This window comes from Octodon degus, unplaced genomic scaffold (genome assembly GCF_000260255.1).
Source record: "Octodon degus isolate 3935 unplaced genomic scaffold, OctDeg1.0 scaffold00138, whole genome shotgun sequence".
Lineage (NCBI taxonomy): Eukaryota > Metazoa > Chordata > Mammalia > Rodentia > Octodontidae > Octodon > Octodon degus.
Window position 1 is genome coordinate 674,386 of NW_004524714.1, and position 6,214 is coordinate 680,599.

The following is a 6,214-nucleotide window of genomic DNA, read 5'->3' on the forward strand; positions in this document are numbered from 1 at the left end:
TATGACATGTTTTTTCTTATCGCTTGTTTTCATTTATTATTCTTTTTTAAAAAACAAACATTTACTTGAAAGACAGTATGGCAGTAATTGCTATGACATGACAAACATTATGTATTTAGAAGAACAGAATGACAGGCATTCCAAGCATGGCCCTAGCATTACACATTGCTATCTTCAGTGCAGTTGCTTAGTTCACAGGTATCAGCATATATAGTTAGTCAGGGTGAGAATCCTACCAATTGACTGCTATATGAAACAGAATTGCAAAATAAAATCATTGGAAATTAACAGTGGTTGTTATAGTGTTATATATCTTCAAACTAGCTGCTTAAATTACCAGGTATAGGCAGGAAAAATTGATTAAACAGTTAAGGATTAACCACTGCTTACAATAAACCAATAGAAATCAGCAGTATAATTATCTTAGGTCCTTATGTATATGTACATTTAATCTTCACTTCCTTCTGTCTTTCTTTGTGCTTTCCCCCATCCCAGTTACTCTTTTCTTTTGAGCAATTCCTTTGCATTTCACACTATCTGTTGTACTTTTTTGGATTTTATTTATGCTTCAAGTTTCTTACCCCTGGGAGACAAACTATGCTTACACAATTGGAAATCATTTACTTCACATATGAGCACAGTTTCTAGTAGCATCAATTTACCTATAAAAGTCTCAAGTTTATCTTTATTCCTAAGTAATACTGTTTTTTCACAAATACTACATATTTGTTATCCAAGCTTCAGTGGGCATGCCCTTGTGTGGTTTCCAATGACTAATGGTGCTGTTATAATCATATGTGCCCCTATATTACTATGGTATGATGTTTTCTTTTGCTCTTTGTACAAGTTATGTTTCACTTATAAGAAAATTTATCCAGTATTTAAACTTTTGTGCTTGATTGATTTCACTAAAATTAGAACTTCAAAGTATATATATTTTTCTACGAGTCACTAAAGACCCTCCATTATTACACAAGCATAGTCCACACTGTAATTAAAAATTTCACACATTTTCCCATTTTTTGTTGGTGGAAATCAAAGCCACTTTTAAGATTTACTTATTAAGAATTTGTGGCATCCTGGCAAGGACAATAATCTGAATTTGATTTGTTTCCATCTATCTATCTATATATCTATCTGTCTATTTATGATGCATATAGGGTATTTAACACACTGTGAAACATGTCTGGTATACAGGTGTAAGGTAAGCAGCATCCATACTAGCAGCTCAGGATTCCCTTCAAATTCATTTCATATAGGGTCCATATCCTTGGAGTCCATGTAGGTACATAAAAAACAATGTTACCTTTCTCCCACAGCTCCACCAGCATTTGTTATTGGTTGAATTCTTGATGATAGCCATTCTCTCTCTAGTGAGATGGAATTTCAGCATTGTTTTAATTTGCATATCTCAAATGAGTAATGATACTGTACCTTTTTTGATCTACTTTGTATTTCTGTGTCTTCATTGGAGAAGTGTGTGTTCATCTCTGATTCTGATGCCCAGTTTTTCATTAGGTCTTTACATTTTGGGAATCTGATTTCAATTCTTTTTCAAAATGTATTTGGTTGTTACAAGGTCTCACTACACAGCTCAGATTCATGGTCATCCTCCTGCTTTCAGCCTCCTCGGCAGTGGGATTACAGGCGTGTGCCACTACCCCCAGACTCCAGCCAGCTCAGGGCACCTGGAGGTGGGACTGGTACACCTTTGGTGGCTGGGGATCGAACTGGAGTTCTTGCACTTGCCTAAGCTTGGCTAAGTAGGCACTTCAGTCTGCTGAACTATCTCTGTGGCCCCCTCTTTTAATTCTTTATATATACTTCAAAGAAGTCCTCCATGTGAGGGACCATTTTTCTTTCTCAAATTGTGCTTTTTTGTTTAATTGTATCACAAATTTCACTTTTGCAAATCTTTTCAATAAGATGAGTTCCTAGTTGTTATTTTTGAGCTTTTTCCTTTGTGTTCTAGGTTTTGTTCATGAACTCTGCCTACTTGTATGTCTTCAAGATGTCTACCTACTTGTTCTTCCAGTAGATTTAGTATTTCTGTTTTAATATTTAGATATCTGATCCACTTAAACTCTAGTTTACTGTGAAAAAATATACCATTTTCCACTTTTGGTGGGAGCATAAACTGGCAAAACTACTTAGAAATCAGTGTGGCGATTCCTAAAAAAATTGGAATCTCCAAGAGAAGTGGCCAGAATGAAAGTCTTGCTCTGATGGATCACTTAACAGCTAGACAAAATGGTACCATGCTGTGACCCAAGCAATGGTGTACACAGCTAGAGTGCAGCCTGTCTTCTTAGGGCCGGGGCCTTTTCCCCCTTGTCATCCTTCCAGGGCTCTGCCCTTAATTCTCCCTGAAGCCTCAGCACTCAGCTTACTCACAGTCACAAGGATGCACTGTGTACATAGCTGTTATGCTCTTCCTAAGTGACTCAGACAAGAGGGAAATTCCTTTAGGATCCCTGATAGCCTATCTATTTATGAAAATAGTGACAGATATGTGGGTAGATAGAGGGGCTCAGGGCCTAATCTAAAGGGCCCTGGTGAGGGCCCAGATCTGGGCTGAGAGGGCTCATCACAAACACCCTTTCCTCCTCTGTCCAGAATGTTCACTGTCACCTGCATCACCATTCCCTGAATTTTAAAAGGTCCAAAAAGAATCATAGAACTTATACAACTAAACATGTTTTTGTCTATTTAATATGTTTTGATTTTGTTTATTTTCTCGATACTAGGAGTTCTTCTATATTTTATTCTTGTTCACTTCAAACTCCTCTTCCCTCAGCATTGTGAATTCTGAGATTGCAGACAAGGGGAAAGTATGCAGGTCATGTCCTTTATTTATGTGCATATACTGCAGAATTAAAAGGTAAAGAGAAACCATGGGATAAGTAGGAGAAATTACAACTCACTCTGTGTATTCATGTACAAAGAGCTAAGCCTTGATTGAAGGAAGGGTTCCAGTATTTCAAGATTTCATGAAAGTGGGATTGTGTTCAGGAATGTGGAAAGTTGAGGGTGAAAGCAAAATCGCAGAATGAAGAAAAAGGCACACACTTACTCAGTGAAACATCTTCCACTCAGCCTAGAAAAATGACAGATTTTAGGAATCCTAAGATTTTACAGGATGCCTTAAAGAGCCATACTTGTCAACCTTATTCATAACTCTTGAATGGGGACATTTTCCAGGAGGGAAGAGGGCTCCGTCTATGGAAATACAATGGTGTATATTCACAGTATCAAAGGTCAGAGGTTATATGGAGATTTCAAGGTGAGCTACTCAAGACCATGAAGAAAAACACTGCTTTGCTTCCAGATATTGCTTTAGGTACAATGCGTTTGCATGGTCATACTCACACAAACCCTGGGCTCACAGGGTCAGATGTTTTGTCTGAATCCCACATGCTGACACACAGGCTATACTGATCAGATGAAGTTACGAGGTCCAGTGTGCACAGAGGCATAGCTCTGGAATAGGACACAGTGAGGAGTTCTGGATCCTTCTCTCCTGGCCCACTTGGTTTGTCCTTTCTCTATATTGCACAGCCCTAACTGTGGCAAGGAGAGTTTATCTTGTCATGTTTTACATAAGAGCTGCTGGCAATAAACTCACTAGTCCTGAATTTGGTAAAGCATGGATCTTCCCACCCAAGGAGAGGCAGACTGGAGACTGTAAGTAGCCTACTCTAGACATTCACTCCAGCCTTCTTTGTTCCCTTCCAACACTGGCCAGGCCAAGAGGTGCTGTGTAGCCACAGCCCTGTGTGTTCACTGTCTGGGCCTTATTCTGCAGAGTGCTCTGCATATGCAATCTCAGGATACATCCACCTCTGTGCAAATTTTCCCTGTAGACAGACTTCCTTTATGAATCGGTAGGTTTCTGGAAGCACATCTGAAGAGAGGGATAATGAATGGAGAAAAGAAGTCAGCAAATTGGTCATGAGACTCAGTAACAGTGGTGGAGGAGGACTTGGATAATCAAAGGCTGGTGCATGTTTGGTTGGAACATCTGTAGCCTTTCTTTCCAGTAAGAAAAGGGCAACTTGAGAAGATCCACTTCACACTTCTATTGGGTCACTCCATCACTGAAAACTCAGTGCAAACTCCACAATCATGATAATACTTGTCCTTGTAAGACCCAAACTTTTGCTATATTCCTGGAGAAGTTTATTCTTTGGGCCTTGGTGCTGGGTGAGCCAACCAGAGGTTCCAGCAGGGAGAGCATGGGAGTTGTGGACCTGGGACCACCTCTGGGCTCTGACTATCATCACACCCTTTCAGTTCCTGCGAGAGTGATATTCCTTCAGCTTCACCCAGAACATATTTTGGAATGAAAGCCAAAGCAAATCTTGCGGGAAGAGCTGAAGTAGGTGCTCTCGGCTAGGCACTGCCCGCTGCAATCCTTGGAGGAATGCACCACCGAGCGACCATCATGCCTGAGCACTTACAGAAAGGCTCTGGCTGCGTGGTCACCAACCAATTCGACCAGTTATGTGACAACTAATCGGACCCCTTCAAGGTGCTGAAGGCAGCGGAGAACAAGAAAAGAGAAGCCAGCTGGGGCAGCGTTAGGGGCCTTGGGGCCAAGGTTGTGGCTCAGACCAGCTCCACCACGGCAGGCAAGCAGCTGCACAAGGAGTCCCAGAAAGACCCTAAGAACTCGTGCCGCCCCGCGTCGGTGTGGCGGACAAAAAAGAGGAGGCACAGCCACCCATGGCCCTGAAGAAAGAAGGAATAAGACGTGCTGGTAGAAGATCTGATCAACAACTTCAGGGGGAAGGGAAAATAATCGATGGGAGACCGGAAAGGCGACCACCTCATGAAAGAAGATTTGAAAAACCAGTTGAAGAAAAGGGTAAAGGAGGAGAATTGTCAGTTGGTAGACCCATTCTTGACCGGCCTGTTCGAGGATGTGGTGGCCTTGGAAGAGGGCGAGGTGGCCGTGGCCGTGGCATGAGAGGAGGAGATGAGTTTGATGCTCATGGCAAGCGTGACTTTGATAGGCATGGCGGAAGCAATAGATCTGGCCTGAAGCACGAGGACAAACAAGGACGTAGTGTATCTCACAACTGGGGAACTGTCAAAGATGAATTAACTGACTTGGATCAATCAAATGTGACTGCGGAAACACCTGGAGGTGAAGAGCGCCCCGTGGCAGACACTGAAAATAAAGAGAACGAAGTTGAAGAGGTTAGAGAGAGTTCAAAAGAGATGACTTTGGATGAGTGGAAGGCAATTCAAAACAAAGACCGGACAAAAGTAGAATTTAATATCCGGAAGCCAAACGAAGGTACTGATGGACAATGGAAGAAGGGACTCGTTCTTCATAAATCAAAGAATGAAGAGGCTCATCCTGAAGACTCCGTGATGAACCGTCACTTCCGGAAGCCTGCAAATGATATCACGTCTCAGCTGGAGATCAACTTTGGAGACCTCGGCCACCCCAGAAGGGGTGCTAGGGAAGGGCGAGGTGGACGTGGGCTCGGGGGGCGTCCAAACCACGGCAGCAGGACTGACATGTGGAGCGCTTCTGCCCCTGATGTGGACGGCCAGGAGGCCTTCCCATCTCTGGCCTAACTGGATGCCTAGACACACCCAATGCCTCTTCAGACCCTCTTGTTCAAAGCTTTGTGCATGCTTAAGGATCCCAAAGAACTAAGAAATTTAAAATAGGGGGAAAAAAAGACTGTCATTCATACCATTCACACCTAAAGACTGAATGTTACCTGTTTTGAAAATGAACTTCTCTCACTACACAGAAGTTAACAAATATGGTAGTCAGTTTTGTATTTAGAAATGTATTGGTAGTAGGGATGTTTTCATAATTTTCAGAGATTATGCATTCTTCATGAATACTTCTGTATTGTTGCTTGTATGTATGCATTTCCAAACTTGAAATATAGATGTGCACAGTGTGTACCAGTTTAAGAAAGAAAGAAAGAAAGAAAGAAAGAAAGAAAGAAAGAAAGAAAGAAAGCCAAAGCGAAATAATCTTGCAAAGCACCATCTATAAGCTGAACAATGACTACAGCTTCAATGTCATCTCTGACTGGCTTAGGTACACCTGTCACATCCTGGCAACTCAGAGGCAGAATAGTGACATAACCAAAGGGTTAACAAGTGACAGAAAGTTTCCTTCTTCTCATTGCTGTATACTGAGTCAACACTCCACACTTCTTCACTTCCTCCTCCCTAGGATTCT

At 41.9% G+C, this 6,214-nt stretch overlaps 1 pseudogene; it reads left to right on the plus strand.

Moving 5' to 3' along the window:
• The first annotated feature begins 4,444 nt into the window (after window positions 1-4,444).
• On the plus strand, window positions 4,445-5,589 carry LOC101582513 (annotated as a pseudogene).
• Window positions 5,590-6,214: the final 625 nt, after the last annotated feature.